The sequence below is a fragment of the Vulpes vulpes genome, chromosome 6 (genome assembly GCF_048418805.1).
Source record: "Vulpes vulpes isolate BD-2025 chromosome 6, VulVul3, whole genome shotgun sequence".
In the NCBI taxonomy this organism is placed as follows: Eukaryota; Metazoa; Chordata; class Mammalia; order Carnivora; family Canidae; genus Vulpes; species Vulpes vulpes.
Window position 1 is genome coordinate 20,736,571 of NC_132785.1, and position 19,643 is coordinate 20,756,213.

Below are 19,643 nucleotides of genomic sequence, written 5' to 3' on the forward strand. Positions count from 1 at the left end.
GGACTCGGTATGGTCATTTTAGTTTCTTAATTAGAAGAAGCTGAGAGTTAACATTAAAAAAAAAAAGTGCCGTGCCACACAGCAAAGATTTTGTGATTTCTCATGGAGAGTCCCTTCAGTAACTGTGATTTCACCTAAAAGAACCTCAACATTGGGAAATTAAATTTATTGACCACCATGAGACTAGGTACAAAAAACTGGCTTTTAAATACAATTGGTTTTATGTTGTTAATAATAGTTAGTTTCACTGTATTTTTACCATATTTTTATATTTACCATACCATAATAATTTACCATGTTATATGTTTACCATTATGGAAAATATTGCAGTTGTGCAGTTTTGAAGTCATAAAATATATTTTGGTGTGAGAATAGGTGTTAGAGATTTCTTTAGAAAGGGATCTTTCATAAATCAAATGTGACAAAGAGGAAGATGGTTTTAACAGAATGAAAGAATGTTTCTAAACCTTGCTTTCTGGAAAATAATTCCTGAATGGTGTGTGTGCCAGTTCTAATTCCCTCCACATTATGTTCACCAAACAGCCCAGTTTTCTAGTCTTTAAGCTCCTTTTTATCTCTGCATCTTTGCATTTTGCACTTTTCTCTCTATCTGTAGTTCTTTGCCCTGGGTGCTGGCCACTTACTGACATTTAAGACCAAACTCGAAAGCAGATCATCCCATGACCCCAAATCAAAATCAGACTTTCAATCTCCTCTTGCCAACTGTTCTAAACCACATCAATCTGAGTGGCTTTTCTACCTCCTTCCTTCACTCTCTTCTTTCCATCCTTTATTTGCAGCATGTGACACTACTGAGCTATCTTGCTTATTTACTTCCATTTGCGGACTAGTTCCCCCACCCCCATGTATATGGTCTATATGTCCCAGTATATAGAATGACACCTGGCATATAAATATTTGTTGAATAAATGAAATACAAAAAAGAACAAATAAATTCAAACACAGATTCATACACATCTTAAAGAGACAATGAAAAAAGATTGCTTCTGAATTGCCTGTGTTTGAACCATTCTATGCACACATATATATGATATATGCAGTGTTGTCTTGTTTTTTAATTTACAGTTACTCATGTAATGTTATTATTATTTTCTAACTATCATGGGTTATCAGCTTTGATTTTTCTCTTTCATCTTAAAGTTAAGAGAGAATTGATATCAATATTGTTTTAATTTTCAGATCATTTTCATGTTTATCTTTGTAACTGCTTTAATGATCTTTTTATTTGAATTTTATGTTCAGAAAATGTTTATTATTTTGAATTACCTTCTGGGATGTATGGAGATTTTGTTTTTGGTGTAACATATGGACATGTTTTGTAAACATTCCTTGTGTCCCTAAAAAGGATTATTCCAATGTAAAATTAAGTTTCAAATGTACCAATTGGTTCAATACTAATAATTATTTTATTCAGATCCTTTATATTTTATTAACTTTTCTACCTAAACAATGTTTGAGAGGGGTAAACAAAAATATACTAACACTGAATTTCCTTTGATTTCTTTGTATACTTTCTATAGATTTTCATGTGTTTTCATGTTATGGTATTTGACTTTTAAACTTAAATTTCATGAAATCAAATCATCTTGATGGACTTTACTTTTTGTGCCTGCCTGTTTCATTTAACACTTGTTGACTTAAATTTAAACTTGCCTGATATTTGTATGAAATAAACCTAATTTTTAAAAATATTATCCTGCTCTTTTCATCTATCCTTGTAATTTCAAACCTTCAAATCACTGTTTTATATCAATATCTTGCATATAAAGCAAAGATGCCATTTTTTTTGATCCAATAGGTAAGTTTATCCCGTCTACATTTATACATAAATTTCGTTATTTAAATTCTGCTTCTTTGTTTTTAAGTGAATTCTTGCTTTCAATTCTTTAGCTTTTGTGGTCTCATAATATGTAGTCTGGATTTTATTATGTCCTTTTTATTTTTGTTTCATTTTCCAGTCTTTTATCTTTTAACCTTCTTTAGCAGTTACCCCTCTATACCCTTACAAAACATACTTATTGACTCGTTATTTTTAAGGATGTTAAAACCTTTTTATGAATTATGTAGGAATTACATTTTTAATTTTTGCACTTTACCTTCTTCTTTATACTTTCAATATTATTATTTGTCTAATTATTCTAAATTTAGGGGTATACTCTTTCATTTTGTTTGCAATCATAATTCCCATAACTAAAAAAGCTTATATGCATCAAATTATTTATGTTATCAATATTTATTAATATTTACTGCCCATACATTTCCTATAACATTAAATGAACCCTTCTTGGACTCCTGGCTGGCTCAGTGGTTGAGCGTCTGCCTTCAGCTCAGGTCGTGACCCCGGGGTCCTGGGATCGAGTCCTGTCTGACTCCCTCTGCCTATGTCTCTGCCTCTATGTGTCTCTCATAAATAAATAAATAAAATCTTTAAAAAAATAAATGAAACCTTCAGGGAAAATCCTAAATTTAGCATCAGACTCCAGTAACAAGGGTATAATGATTTTTACTTATTAAATAAGTAGATAACCCTAATTGACTAGGGTCATGGTTCTTACGTATTGTTCCTAGGCAAGCTATGCTAAGGCCAATGAAGAAGCCATTGAGGAACCATTTAGGGAGTGACAATGCCATCCAATTTTCCTAAGACTTCCAGTTTTAGCACCAAAAGTCTCATATCTAAAGAACCTCTTCAGTCCTAGGAAAACTGGCGTGTTGCCTCTGTGTAGTTATTGCACTTTGGTTGTGAGCCTGGAGCCACCGTTAATTAAGACCAACAGTGAAACTGATAAAAGACTAAGTAAGACCAAGGTCTCTATCTGTCCATCAACATTTCTGATGGCAATGATCTCCTGAGAGTGAGGTCTACAGCTTCACATCTATCTTCTAAATTCCACTTCTTCTCATGTCAATTCCAACCCAGAACTATACAGGAAGGGAGATTCTAGGAAATGTTCCCAGGTCAATCACATTGACACTGTACAATCTAGCATATCTATGAGGAAGGACATGAATAAATAGGAGTAAATGAGCATTAGGGATAAAGGAAAGGGATTTATAATATCAGAGTTTATTAATACAGAGTTTAATATTATAATGTTAGAGCTTATAACAATTACAATTCATTGTACAAGGTACAATGATTTGGATAGCAAAAAATGTCAGCAAATTACAGGGAATTGGGAAGTTAAGGTGTAGTTGAGCTAAAGTGTTAAGGATTGATGAGGTCATGGAGATGGCAGGTAGAATTCATTCACATGATTGCTAGTTTCATCTTGAACAAACATATTGCAAACAAGGAATTAGGGCTAAATATACAGTGGATGGAAAACAGTGATTAGGAAGAGTAAAGAGTGACACGATATGATGGAGGGACAGCGAGGATTCAGGAGAGCAAAGATTCCTCTCCTCCAAATCCATAGGAACCAACAGCCCTTCCGTGACAGGGTGGTGTCCGCAGCATGGGCCTGCTTTTTGGCAAAAAAGCTGAGGGAAACTTTCAGTGAGGGTATGCATCTGTAAGCACAATTTTTAGTCATGAAACAGGTGTTCTTGCATATAGAATAGAAAAACTTGGATGTAAGCCTACTATTGAGATGCTGGGTTGGGGCAGAAGTGATTAAACACTAAGGACATTTGGGCATATGAGAACAGGTACAATTAAAAGATCTTTTTACTTGTGCAGTGATTAAGAATAACCAAAAAGTGAGACATACTTTCTTAACCTAAGCTTCAGTTTTAGAGATAATAATATTAAAATTAAAAGGGAATAATATTTTTCCGTATAAATGAGGAGGCACTCAACATGATAAAAAACCTTTTGTGATCTCTCAAGACTCTACACTGTAGATAGATCTTGTGTCTACTGGTGGAATATTTTCATTCCTCTGAAATGAGTCAACATTGATCCAGATTAATTATGTGGGCTCCAGGAAGGGGCATATAACTTATAAGAAATGTCTCCGCTCAAGTCAAGAGGCAGACACAGTGTCCTTCTGGCTGGCTAAGTTAGTGTTTATAGAGGTTTGCCCATAAGCCGTAGTCATAAGCCTGGCATCTGGATTTTATGGAAAGAAGAATATTCTCCATAATTTTATAAATACCAAATAGCCTGTTCAGGAAAGATTTTCTAGATATGTAGGACGTTGTGAGGTTTGTCTAAGTTAAAGAAATTTTGATGGAAATAGAGTCTGAGGCTTAGTAGATTTGAATCTGACAGGACAGAAAAGTTTTTGTCCTATGTAGAGTGGCTTTTGAGGTAGTAAGATATCCTGGTGAAAATAAAAAAGTTAACCCTGAAATGGATGACTTAGGTTGATATTTTCTAAAATATTTATTGCTATATAACATAGGAAAGTATACAGATCATAAGATACAATGCAAACTTTGCAATATATCTACTACCAAGATCAAATATAAAACAGTATCAGCATCTCAAAAGACGTCTTTTGTGTTTTCTCCCAGTCACTAATGTTCAAAGGTAATCAGTTTGCTGTTATTGTTATAGAGTAGTCCAAATAATAAAAGAAGATGAAAAAATCATTTTATAATGCCAATAGTACCATGATTTCAAAGTCAGACAAAGACATTACAAGTAAAGTAAACTGCAAGACAATATGTCTCATGAGCCTATGGACACTTCGTGAACCCCCTTGGTTTGAGGTTACTCAAGCACTATGATCAATGGACACATATTAGTGGTACTTGCTGGTGGCAAATTCATGGCTGGGGAGATAGCTAAATGCATTAGAAAACAAAAATCAAAGAGAAAATGAACTAAAAATGATGTACATTGTCTGCTTTTGTCTGTTTTGGTGAAATGGATAGGAAAAGAGGAACAGCTCCAGGCTTATAGACTCACTTGTTATGGCTAGTAATTCAGTCTAAAAGGGGAAAGATATGTCCTGAAAGGGGCAGATGCTCTCATGATATGTATGTGATCCTATCTGATTGGTAATTAATAAAAAGATTGTATAGTTTACAAGTACAGCTAATTAAACAAAAAACTACTGAAATAGAGGAATATCCAGGCAATAGTTATTTGTAGACCTCTATAAGCAACTTCCTGCTGAAATATTTTTACTGAGCCTCTCTTGAACCGGATTTTATATATCAGTGATAAGGAACTTCTTTCCCTTACCATAGATATTGTCAAAGAGAAGAGCTTGTTCTGTCTTTTTCAGGGTCCACAGTTAGGTGCAGTCTTTGCAGAAATATAGATAGGTGGGAAAAAATCCCAACTGAACTAGATAAAAGTAGAGTTGAAACGTGATATGTCTCCAATTGTACCTTTTGAAACTGGTAGATTATTTTTTTCTAAGGCTGCTGAAATATTGAAAATGTGGTCAACTTTGGGGTTTCTATATGATGCAAGTAAAGTTTCCCCTAATTCTATGTCTTTGATCCAAGTGATTCTTGATGCTGTGATAAAAGAGGTTTCAACTTAGCTCTTAAGAGGTTTTGGTTTTGGGGAGGATAATAAGAGTTTGGGGAGGATAATAAGTAGGGAGGATAATGTGAGAAGTTTGTTGCCAATCTCTTTGTCCAGCTCCAACGAATGGGGATGAATGATGGGAGAGTGTTTAATATTATTAATTTATCTTCTCCTTTTTTCATTTATTGCTAACCAGCCATTTGAACACTTGTGAAATGACTAAAATTTTAACGGATCTCCATAAGACATTAGGTAATCTCACTGTCCTCACAACCTCTCAAAGTGTTAAAGATTTTTAATATGTTATTCTAACTTTGAAATATGAGGATGTCAAAAAGGAGAAACTTATTTTTTAGAACTCATGGTTACTAAAATGGGTACAAGGCAAAGGAGAGGATTAAGACCCCAGTGACAGGATGCAAGAGCTGTGGCTGTAATTCTCAGTAGAGAACCTAAGACAATTTGCATGGGTATGGATAAAACGGATTGAGGATCTGAAGATACTTCATAGGGATTGATGAATGCTGGTGCTGATTAATCTGACCAAAGTACATCTCCCAACAAATGTGGAAGATTCTTATGTAACTTTGATTGAAGTTAATAGAAACATTCTTTCAACAACAAAAAACATATTGTCCCTGACAGCTCCAAAGGTATTGATTAAGATGCTGGTTTCTGGAGAAATCACATAGCACATCTGGGAATTTTATTAGCTGCTGTTCACAAAGTTACCAGGGAAAGAACTGAATATAAGAAGGCTCTGAACAAAAGGCTTTGTTAATGTTTCAAAGAGATATTGCACAATCAATCCCTTTGGTACCTTTGGCCGTCCATGCTCAAATGATATTGGAAGTGTCTGTTATGCTCAATCATGCTGATTTGAGCCTTTGACAGAAACCTGCTTGACTCCCAGTGGTGACCACTGGGATTTTAGACTAAAAAGTAACCTGATGTTTAAGTTACACTCGCATTTGAATGGCCTACTGTTGGGCTTTATTTGAATTTGATTATCTTATGGAGGAACATACAATTATTTTGACACTGAACTTACCATTAGTTCCTAGGCTATGTCAAAGCATTAGTCCAGCAGAAAAAAAGATTCATAGTAGTGTTTCCACATTATATGGAGATTTATGTTGAAGAACATGTGACGGGGTACCCTTTGAATGTACTCCTTCTTATGATTGGTTATCAGAGGAAGTAAAACAAGTAGCCTGGTTTAAAGATGCTAAATCCTGTGGAGTCTTATCAGTTGTTTCTCCCTTCAGCTCAGTGTGATTAGTGCAGCATACAACCGAGCAATTCCACTTTATATATTTACGGAAGAGAAAGTCCAACATTTACCCATGTAGAAACCTGTCACAAAAACTTACAGCAACCTTACTAAAACTGGCCCCGAATTTCTTGTTATGGGCGATTAGTAGCTGCATTCCATATGGTTTGAAATGGCAGGCTTTCAATACAATTCAAATTCATTTCCAACTATTTCCTACGTGTTCTGGTGATTTTTTTCTTTGCTCCAGACATATGTAAAAGTATGTGCATATGAGTTGCTTAATTTCTAAATATTTGCGGTAAGAATCTAATTATCTTCTTGTTTGTTATTAGTTTCCAACTTCATTCCCACTAGGGTCAGAGAATGTGCTCTGTACGATCATGTAACTTTAAAAAGTGTTGGGACTTTCTCTATGGTCCAGCAACTGGTGATTTTGAAATTAATATATGATTAACAGATTTCGAGTGTCATGTTAGTTAGCTGTCAGTTACAAATTTGTTTGTTATGTTTGTCAGATTGGCTACATCTCTGCTGATTTTTTCCAGATTGTTTAATGTTAATGAGAAAGGTGTGTTAAAATCACCAACAGTAATTAAATATATATTTTCTAATTCTTGTTATCAGTTCTGTCAGTTTTCCTTTGTAAAAGTCATATTCTTGAGAATATATAGATTAAGAATTATTTTATCTTACTCATGAAATGAGCCTTTGTCATGTGATATGTCCTCTTTACCGTGGTATGCTTCTTGTCATCAAGTCTTCTTCCTCTCATCTCTACTGTGAGCTGGGCACATCAGCTTTTTCCTGATGCATTTGCAAGCTATGGGAGTTTCTGTAACTCTAACTATGTCATCTGTTATTAAGAAACATCGACTTAGATTAGATTTTCATTCTGATGATTACTTTTTTATAATCCTGGAACATAATATTTAGAATAACTCAGAATCTTTACATTTCATGAGATTAATGCTATGGTTAAAGTCTGTCAGCTTTCTTCTAGTTTCTATTTGCTGCAGCTATTCTTTGTTCTTTCTGGGGTTTTTCTCAGCTTTATTTTGGATTAATCAAGACTTCCTTTGAAGAATTTCATTTTTCTCATTAACGTGTTATATATTGATTTATGATACTCTATAATCGACAGTAGACATATTAGTGGCTACTTGAATGTTGTATTCTGAACATTTTTTATTTATTTATTTTTATTCTGAACATTTAATGAAAAATGGAAAGTCATTAAAATATTTCAGCTTATTTTTACTCTGACTTTTGTGCCATTATTAGTAGGTATTTTGATTTTACAAATAGTTACATATTAGACTATTGTTATTACTATTATGGTTTTCAACAGAATATGTTTTTATAATCATTCACATTTTTATCTCTTTAGCCATCATCATTCCTTTTAAAGTCTAGCTGGAATCATGTTTCCTTCATCTTGAAGAATTTTCCTTAGTATTTCTTTTAATGCAAGTCTACGGACAGTTAGTTCTTTCAACTTTTGTTGATTCTAAAATGTAATAGTTTGGGGCTTATTTTGAAAAACATTAGAGAATTCACGTGGGAAAATTTTTCTTTTCTTCTCTCATTTTAAACATTTTTAAAAATTTTCTTTCGGCTCTGTAATTTCTTTGTAAAGCTAACTGCCAGTCTTAATTTTGGCTCTTTTTTTTTTTTTAATGATTTTATTTATTCATTTTGTTTTTCAGGTATTACCTCCAGGTTTTTATTTTATCTATATATCTATCATCTATCTATCTATCTATCTATCTATCTATCTATCTATCTATCATCTATCATCTATTTATTTTTAAGATTTTATTAATTTATTCATGAGAGACACAGAGAGAGAGGCAGAGACTAGGCAGAGAGAGAAGCAGACTCCATGCAGGGAGCCCAATGTGGGACTCGATCCTGGGTCTTCAGGATCATGCCCTGGGCTGAAGGCAGACACCAAACCACTGAGACACCCAGGTGTCCCTACCTCCAGGATTTTAAATTAAGATTTAATGTATTATAATGTTTAATTTTCAGGAGTATTCTCATTTCCTTGGAACACTAATTAATTGATTTACAGTGTTTTCTTCCACAGATGTTGGATGTGTTTAGCCATAAGTAAAAATATACAAATATATATTTATAATATATACATATATAAATAACTTTCTATATATGTTAATGTTTATAAATTTATATACAATTATATATATAATATGCAATATTTATCAATTTATTAACATAATTATATGTATTTTTATACAGATATGTAATTTTATCTATTTCTTACTAGTTTTGCAGTAGGAGCATTTTTCTACTATCTCAACTACATCCTTCTGTAAGCAGAAGATGCCACAATTCTGGGCTAATATTTTAAAAACAACAATATCCACAAACTAGTCCCAATGGCCCAAATTTTATGTATAAATACTCATACATACAGTGGAATTTCCCATATTTTGAGTGGCAAGTGATTATTTGTGGAAGCTTTATAAATATGAATTATTTTTTAATTGCTGGTATTTATGTACTAGTTCTGTTCCACCCCTCTTTATAACTTTAATTCCACACTTAGTTTTCTCTCTTTAATTTTTTTTTCCCATTCTACTAGAGTCAGATTGCTACTAGACAAACCAGTTACAGTGCTAGGATACCACAGTTCTCTTGAAAATAACATCTTTTGTTCAATACCTTATATTTGAAATTAAAATATTTTAATATACTTAGGAAAATATTTTAAATATACTGAGGAATGTCTTTGATATCTTGAAAGATATATATGTATATTTATTTACCTGACTGTATTCTGATGTGGATTCAGGATTAAGAAGTCGGAAATTTATTATCCAAATTCACAGAAATAGTAGATAGTTAACAAGTATTAAACTCTGAAACCCAAGATCTAAGCTTGTAACTGGGAGATGTAAAATGCAAATATCTCATGGAATCAAGAGACATTTTAGCCAATCAATCTCAAAAGTGCAGAAAGAGTACAATTTGAGGCATACCTGTGATACCATGAAACTTACTAGTCATGTTTGGCTTTAGTTTAGCAAATAGAATCCTATGCTCTTTAATAGTCTCTTTACATCAAACACTAGCATGCAATGTATCATATTATACAATGTATTATACATGGATACAATGTATTACACAATCACAAACTTGTTTGACAATACCCTTATTTAATTAGAAATATCAAGAAGCTCTTAAATAATACTCATTTTTTTCTCTGGAGGGGCAATCTGATAAAACAATACAGTATAGCATAGTAAAATTGGCATTACTCAGTATCAAAGATGTGATTTAGGAGGAAAGGAATTGGGTTAAGTCTATGAGTTTTTAAAACCTAGAGATATTATGACAAGAGTCTTTATCATTGGCCTTAGAGAGAAAACTAATGAAAGCCCCATTATCCAGCTTTGGCTTTCCTTCCTTTAATAAGAGGTAAAATGCTAAAGAAATAGTTATGTCAAAAGCCGATGGCAAGTAAATTAATATAATCTCCTTCTAGTTATCAACTGTCAGATTTTCTGAAAACTTGTGATAATAAGATCAGTTCTAGCTATTCATTCTAATAAAGATAACGATGTAGCTTAAAAGATGTAAAAAGAGAAGGTATTGGATCAAAAAATAATTCTCAGGATTAAAATAGACTTCAGGAGGAGAAAAATCCTTAATTGATGTTATATAGGAGAAAATGTAAGTGATTGTCACACATACACATCCAAAGGTGTCTAATGAAAACATACTAATAGAAAAGTTTTATTAGATGTGGATAAAAATTCAAATCCCTACAGAGGTTGCTATACATTTTAATTTTTAGGCTCCAAGAAGCCATGCATATACCTCAGTCATTTCAAAATTAGTCATGGCTGAGAGTCATGTAGGATTGATATTCTCTGGTTATTCAAATTATTTTCCTCTATTGTACTGACAGATTTTTAATTTTACTATTCTCTATGTATTTACTATAAAGAGAATTCTTAGTTAAAAATTACTTAGTTACCACTTACTATCTCTCAGACACAGCCATATTCTTTAATTATACATTTATGTTGAACCCAACATAACATTACTGATTCTATTAGTAGTTTTCTTTTACATTTAATATTTATTTATCTCAATATTTGTTTATGTTTATGCTTGTATTTACCTTAAATTCTCTTCTTGCATTTTCATACTTTGATCTGAGATTATTTTATTTCTTCCTAAAGGATTCTCCATAGGCTTTCTTTTTAGTGTGTATCTATTGGTGTGGAAAACTTCCAGCTTTTGTTTGGCTGAACATGTCTTTATTTTGACTTCATTTTTGAAAGACATCTTTTGTGGGGGGTATACAGTTCTTTTATACAATATACTTTAAACATGTAAACCACCCCAGGGGGCGCCTGGGTGGTTTAGTCGATTAAGCATCTGCCTTCCGCTCAGGTCATGATCCCAGGGTCCTGGGATGGAGTCCCTCATAGGGCTCCTGCTCAGCAGGGAGGCTGCTTCCCCTCCCCCCCTGCTCACGGCTGTCTCTTTTTCTCAAATAAATAAAATCCTTAAAAAAAAATAAAGATGTTCATTAACCTATGATTAGTGACATTTCTGAAATTTAGTTTTCAATTGTATTTTTGTTCTTTAAAAGTAACATATATGTTTCCCTTGCTTAGAAGATATTTCTCCTTGCCTCTGGTTTTCTTTGTATATATTCTAATTGATTATTGGTGAATTTTTGAAAACTTTCAGTGACTACCTTCTCAGTGACTACCTCAGTCTCATTCTCTCTCTTTTTTTCTTCCTCTGGGACTTTATTTAATACTATGAAAGACTTTTTCCCTTTCCCTTATATCTATATTACATGCTCCCTCCCCCCATTTGTATCCTTTCCATATCTGTGCTTCTACCCAGATATTTTTCTGATCTTTCAGTTTACTGATATTTTGTTCTGCTATCCATGGTTAAATCCATCAAGCACTGTTTTGGATTACTGTATTTTCTGGGTCTACAATGTGTATTTGGATTTTTTTGGCATATTTTGATTTTCTGTTGCTATAAACCATCTTCATTTCTATTTTTTTAAGGTTTTATTTATGTATTCATGAGAGACACACAGAGAGAGAGAGAGAAAGAGGCAGAGACACAGGCAGAGGGAGAAGCAGGATCCATGCAGGGAGCCCAACGTGGGACTCGATCCTGGGTCTTCAGGGTTAGGCCCTGGGCTGAAGGTGGTGCTAAACTGCTGAGCCACCCGGGTTGCCCTTCATTTCTATTTTTTACGTATTTTCCCTATTTTTCTACACATTTTAACCATAACCACTTTAAAGATGTGTCTACAAATCCCTAAGTGTAGGACCACTAGGTAGTTTTGTTTGCTTATTTTCTTGGCTTTAGGTCACTTGGCGTTCTCTCATGCCATGGGTAAGATGTTTTCAGTGAATGCCAGGCCATATTTTAAAATTCAATACAGTCTCTGGGTGATTTTTTTTTTCTACACAGAGGATTTATCTTTACCTTTCCTAGAAAGAGTGACTAATCATCTTAGTTCAATCCAAATTCAAATGAGTAAAAGTTGTATTATAGTTTGGGGAAGGTTCCAGTCTCTGGTTCACCTCTAGTCCCAAAGCCTTCTAGTCTAGCTCCAGCTGAACCTGGATGTTCTACAGCTCTGATACCTATATGTCCAAACTGCACTGTGATTCAGGTCCCTCAAGTATCTATCTGTTGCCTTTTGGGCCTAAACAACTGTTACAAGATCTCTTTTTCTCTATTTATTAGTCTATTCCCCAGGCACTGTGCTGTAATCCTTACCCTTGACTCTGTTCTCAAAATTGGAAAATGCCCTGAGGGGAATAGGTGCTGCAGAGAGTCATCCCAGATTCCTGCACAACTCCTGGCTTCTCCCAGTTGTATTTACTCAGCCATTAGAAACGATGAATACCCACCATTTGCTTCAACATGGGTGGAACTGGAGGGTATTATGCTGAGTGAAGTAAGTCAATCAGAGAAGGACAAACATTATATGGTCTCATTCATTTGGGGAATATAAAAAATACTGAAAGGGATTATAGGGGAAAGGAGAGAAAATGAGTGGGAAATATCAGAAAGGGAGACAGAACATGAGAGACTCCTAACTCTGGGAAACGAACAAGGGGTGGTGGAAAGGGAGCTGGGTGGGGGGGATGGGGTGACTGGGTGACGGGCACTGAGGGGGGGCACTTGATGGGATGAGCACTGGGTGTTATATGTTGGCAAATAGAACTCCAATAAAAAAAATATACAACCTCCCCCCCCCCAAAAAAAAGAAAAACAAATTCTAAATCTGTCACTTATTAGCTTACATCCTTAGTCAAGTTGTTTAACCTTTCTGCACTTTGGACTTCTCATCTGTAAAATAGGATTTTAAAATAGTATTTACTCAAAAAAAAAAAAAAGTCCTTGCTGCCTTGAGGATGTCTGATGCCTTTGAGTATATTTAATTTAGATTTTTTTTAATCAATTTTTCTTATTAACTGGCTTCTGCTGCTATTCACTTTAGGATAGTTGATCTGCTGCAAGATAATCCATCCTTTCCCAAAGCAAAATTATAATATTTTTGTGAGTTGTTTAAACCATTTAAACTATAATTTCAGTATTCTCTTACTAAAAAAAAAGACTTTATTGTTAACTTTGAGGACAAAACTTTTAGCTGTCTGCCATCAGAAGTATATTTCAATTATTTTTATTTGCAAAGACCAGGTAAAAAGTTTCAACCAAATCTGAGAAAATAACATAATTATGCAAATTTCTCATGAAATGAGTGGCTATGTTGAAAGAAGAGTTTATCACATCCTCCTAAATAATGTGGTTTTTTTCTAAACTCTTTGTATTCTTTCTAAAGAGTAAATGAACATATTTATTTGAATAATTTGGTAAACAGTATTTACCATCCAAAGATCTGCAATTTTTAAAGAGTTCTAAAATCTATTTGTAACAATAATTTGTGTTAAATTTCTACTTCATAACATATATAAAAATAAACTGGAGTTACTTAATATCTGAAAGTAACAAAAACTAAATGAAAATACAAGGGGTATGAAATAATGGTTTAAGACTTAGTGTGTAGAAGTCTTCCTAAGTCAGACAGGAAATCCAGAAGACATCACATGCAAAAGTGAGAGATGTAACTATACCAACTACCCATATGCATATCTTTTTCAACCCTTGGTATTATAATTTCTTAGTCTCTGTGCTTCTAGGGTTGTTTTCTTTTCAGCCTCTTACTGCTGACACTTGGTCCCAAAGTCACATAATTAAATTGTTTGCAGTAAACTCCAAAATCTCGAATTCTCTAATAATCACCAGAAACATCACTAAAATACTGAAATAATTCCTCAAATCCATTGTAACTTCAAACTTATTGACTCAATCTTGTTTTCACTATTCTACTACTCTGACTTTCTTGATGTTTTAAGAATGAAATATTTGGTCTATCTTTTTTTTTTTTTTTTTTTTTTTTTTTTTTTTATGAACCCAAGGCGGGGTCTCTGCCTTCCCAGAGAGCTACAGGTAACACATATCTGCTGAGTGACACAAGACAAGAAAGATTTTGAGCCTGGGAACCTCCCAGATACATATTTTTCTGATCATCACCAAGAGACTGAAGATGATGTCCACCTCCTCACAACTTATGCAAAGCATAGATAGAGAGAGGGAGAGTAGAGTTATAGACCAACATCCACAGGGCAGGCCATTAAGCTTGAAACTCAAGTGTGATTTTTATATTTCAGGCTTGAGACACAATTCCTTCTTTAGGCAACTTCATTCTTTGCTCTTAAGACCTTCAACTAATTGAATGAAGCCTACCTACTTTATGGAAGATAATGAAACTGACCATGATATTAATCATCTCTGTTTTCACAGTGACATTTAACCTAGTTTGACTCTAAATTGAGCACCAGCCACACCGACATATAAAATTAAGCATCACAATGTGTCTCTTATTAATTATTATTAATTACTCTTATTCACTCGCACACACTTATAATTATTGTATGCTTCCTCCTGTCATATATATGATATACATTGTACAGCTATAAAATCTGGAGGAACATATTAAATTGTAAATGGTGTGTTTTAACAAGAGACAGATGAAGAGATAGTGGAGATAGAGAAGAGGAGAGAGACAAGAATATGCATGAAACCAAAGATTATCTGGTAGCTGTAACATATTCCTAAATTTCACACAATATATATTTAACATTTATATGTTATAAATACATGGCAAATGATATATAACATGTAATAATGCACAATATAGGGGATCCCTGGGTGGTGCAGCGGTTTGGCGCCTGCCTTTGGCCCAAGGCGCCATCCTGGAGACCTGGGATCGAGTCCCACATCGGGCTCCCCGTGCATGGAGCCTGCTTCTCCCTCTGCCTATGTCTCTGCCTCTCTCTCTCTCTGTGATGACTATCATAAATAAATAAAAAAAATTAAAAAAAATAATGCACAATATAATATAGAACAACATAATATAAAATACATGTATTACATTCTTTCCCCAAACAGTAATTGATAGGATTTACATTTTCCATCAAAATCAAAGAAATATTTTTGAGAGTTAGATATAATGATCTATATCTATATAGATCTATCTATTATATATCTATTATATATCTATAATTTTATAGTGATGTAAAATTTACCATGTAGCAGCTAAAGGTAGTATATATAAACAAGGATTATCAATGATTATTTAAAAAAAATATTTAAATACATTCTGGAATAGCAATCATTAAAAGATGATGTTGATGTATTGTAATAAGGCATTTTGAAGAGAAAAAAATTACTAAGCCCAGTGCTGAAAATATAATTAAATTATGTTTGGAAAGCATAGAAATATGTTTGAAGAGCCTAGAAATTACTATGCTCCTAATATTTCTTTTTAAAAAATATTTCCCTTTTTATTAAATTCAAATTAAAAAAATAAAATAATTTAATTATAAAGTAGGTTAAATATAGAAGATATTGTTAAGGAGTACAGATTGAGGGTTGCTTGTTATGTAAATCTAGAGAGTCATATCTTAGAAACTTTAAATGACAGATTCCAACCCAAATAACTTTTAACTATTTGATGGTAGGGGTGCCTGGGTGGCTCAGTCAGTTAAGCATTTGCCTTTGGCTCATGTCATGATCCCAGGAGCTTGGGATTGAGCATCACGTCCGGCTCCCTGCTTAGCAAGGAGCCTGCTTCTCCCTCTCCCTCTGCTTCTCCCCCTGCTGTGCTCACTTGCTCTCTCTCTGTCAAATAAATAAATAAATAAATAAATAAATAAATAAATAAAATCTTTAAAAATAATTGTTTGACATATGTTCATATTTAGAATTTCCTTGTGTATATTCCCATTAAAGATCTTAGACAAGTTAACTAAAACTATACTAGTTAAACCATATATACCTTGAAATATCATTGCAGAAATGAACCACTATTACTTTTAGTTGTGTGTTTGGTTAAAAGTCTTATGTAGCTCATTCTTCTATGAGCCTGGAGATGCTTATGAAATAGGAGTTCATGAGTAAAAGGAGGGAGTCTAAAATGGAACAGGCCTGGGACAGCAAGCAATGAACAGATACTTGTTCTTGAAATGCAAAAGAAGAAATAGACACATTTTACTTGATTTTGTATTCTTACATCACTATTGAATCATATTGAAGAGAATATCTAATTTTACATTTTATTCTAATAGCACTATGCATTATTTCTATGTTTGTGCTGGGATGAGATTTTTGTTGTACAGTTACAAGGTGAGAATAATGTAAAAACCTTTACAAAGTATGCTCAGTGCTCTTTCCCTAGATAAGAAAACCTTTCCATGACTGAAGAATAGAGACGCTGGTAGAATGAGGTTTTCACTCCCATTTTAAAGGAGATGATTATAGAAGCATAATATTGAGCTAGAAGGCGGGAAATCAGACAGATTAATCTCATTACTAAAAAGTCAACAGGAAGGAATAAATTACATAAACAAAACATCTGGATTATTGAAGAGAAACTAATTAACATAGTAAGAAAAAATGTGCCTGCCCTCTGAATTAGGAAGGCACATTATAAAGGGTATAATCAGAACACTGAAAATGATTGCCGGCATACTCTTGTAGCATACACATGTTCTCCCTAAGGAGACATATAATTACAACAAATTGTATTCTAAATATGTATCTGTAATTTGGCAGGCATGAGTTTTCTTGTGAATTCAAACATTTTTAAGTCACAGAAATGTGTCTTTTAAAAGCTTAACTTATTTGGGGAACTATAGCTTAATATTACAATCATTGATCAAATCACTAAGTAGTTACTAAAATAAACTATTTAACATTGTTCTTGATAAGAGATGAAAAGCACTATTTTATACTATAATAATATGTGTTTGAATTTGGAAGTATAAAAACTAGTCACATAATTAAATCACCCATTCATACAGTGACATGAAGATGACCAAATACTTTGTCTCATTTTTCTTGTTGGTTGTTAAAGTCAAGAAGTAAAGACTACAGGGAATATATCTATGTTTAAATAAAATTAGGTTTATTTAAACCTACTGTAGCAAGGAATATGAGGACGTCTCCAGAAAATTGGAGTGGGGAGACCTCTTCTAGGAGTTGGGATTGTAGTAGATTTTAAGGAGGGATTAAGTAAAAGAGAGATGGTTTTCAGTTAGGTATTGTCAAGAAATGAGGACAATACAGTGATTGGATTTCTTAAGAAGGTTTACCTATTAAACAAGAGGCTAAAAGTGTGGCTGTTTAATTTGGTTAGTCAGAAAAGGGACCCATTTAGTTATTTTTGTGGTTGCTAAGTGGTCTTCTCTCTGTCCTACTGTGACTGTGATTCTGACATAGACTTTTCTGAGTTTCACAGTTCGGTTTCTAGCAATGCCATTGTTTGCTAAGAAAAATCCAAATCACCACAATTCTTCATATCTCTTTGGCTAAATTATTTTTGCAAGGTACATTAAATAATAAAATGGTGCTATTATTATATATTTAAGCACGCAGAAACTTCTATATTGTATTTTAGTAGCTATTTTTCCTTTCAATTTATATATAACATCTGCTTGAAAGTTATTTTTGTGTATGTATGATGTAGGCATCAATTTTCCCACATGGCTCTCCAGTTTCTATTGGGCCATTCACTGACAGCATTTCTTTGCATTGCCGCTTTATCTTGCAGACAAAATTCCCAGGTAAGTTTGGGTCTGTTTCTGGGATCTCTATTCCACTGATCACATCATGTATCCTTATATCAACATGACACTGTCTCAATTAATTTAGCTTTTATTCTTGCTGACTACCTTGTATTTCTGTAAATGTGTCCTGGCTATTTTGATATTTACATTTACATAAATATTATGACCAGTTTATCAGTTCCTACTAAATTTAATTAAAATATATTGGTTGTATGGATTAATGTGAACTGATATCTCTATATTATTAATTCCTGAAATTAATAAACATGATATATATCAATAATGGTTAAGAGTTTTCTGTTATTGGTATAATTTAATAATGGTTAATAATATGCTTTATACATCCTTTGCCAGATTTAATTCTAGATATTTGATATTTTGACATCATTGCTCAGTGATATAATCAATCAGGAAAGTGAGCAACATCAAGGTAAAGAAGTGATATGGTACTAGGACATGGAACCACCAAAATATCATTTTGTTTGTTGATTTGATTCAAGGTTTTATTTAAATTCCAGTTAGTTAACATATAGTGTAATATTAGTTTCAGGAGTAGAATTTAGTGATCCATCACTTACATATCATTATCATCCATTATCTCATTTGTGTTCTTGGATTAAGTAATGTCCTTACTTTAATTCATACTTATTTGATGTTCTCTATACTTTTACCAAATAAGCACACACTGGTAAACACTACAATTTAGTTTGTTCTGTATTTTGCAATTTCTATAAATAGAATTATACAATCTATTTATCCTAATGGCCTTTCTGCCTATCCTGATACCAAAACTATACTATATTAATTGCTAACACTTTATAAGAAGTTTTGATAGTTAAATTAATAACTTCATCGTTTTCTGTATAATTGTCTTAGCTATTCTTTATACTTTGCATTGACACATAATTTGTCTTATCTATTGTACATTTTAACACACAAACACATAAAAAGACTTCCATGGAGCACCTGTGGGTGGTGCAGTTGTTTATGCATCTGACTCTTGGTTTCATGATCTCAGAGTCCTGGGATTGGCCAGTATAAGCCTCTGCACTGAGCAAGGAGTCTTGGGACTCTATTTCCCCTCTTTCCCTCTGCCCCTCCCTTCCACTTGCTATCTCTCCCTCTCTCAAATAAACCAATAAAATCTTTATTTAATCTTTCTTCAAAGATTTCATTGGTTTATTTGTGAGAGGGAGCACATGAAAATGGGGGTGAGTTGGGGAGGGGCAGAGGTAGAGGGAGAGACAGACTCCCCACTGAGCAGGGAGTTGGACCAAGGCGGGTGGGGGAGGATGGAAGGGAGCTCAATCCCAGGATACTGAGATCTCCACTTGAGCTGGAGGTAGACACTTAACCAACTGAACCACCTGGGCACCCCAATAAATAAGTCTTTTAAAAAGAACAAAAGAAGACTTCCATGAATATCATTGCACTTCCCTAGTTTTATAAATCTGTCTAGAACAAGTTAAAAATTTTGTGAGTTGAGTGCTCTGAGCTGTGGGCATGGTATATTCATCCATTATTTAGATCTTTTAAGAGATCTTTTAATATATAAACATCCATTTCTCTTAAAAACTAAAAAGACTGCAAGTAAATATATCAAAATACTGGATAATTCTGGATTGTGGTATATGGATATCTTGTCTTATTTTTTGTACTTTTCTGTATTTTTAAATTTTCTCAAAATTAATAAGAATGGGGGTGAGGA

The 19,643-nt window shown here is 33.4% G+C and overlaps 1 pseudogene; it reads left to right on the plus strand.

Annotated features, from left to right (window-relative positions):
- Positions 1–3,384: 3,384 nt before the first annotated feature.
- Positions 3,385–19,643, plus strand: part of LOC112933481 (ubiquitin-ribosomal protein eS31 fusion protein-like) — a 76,444-nt pseudogene continuing 60,185 nt past the window's right edge.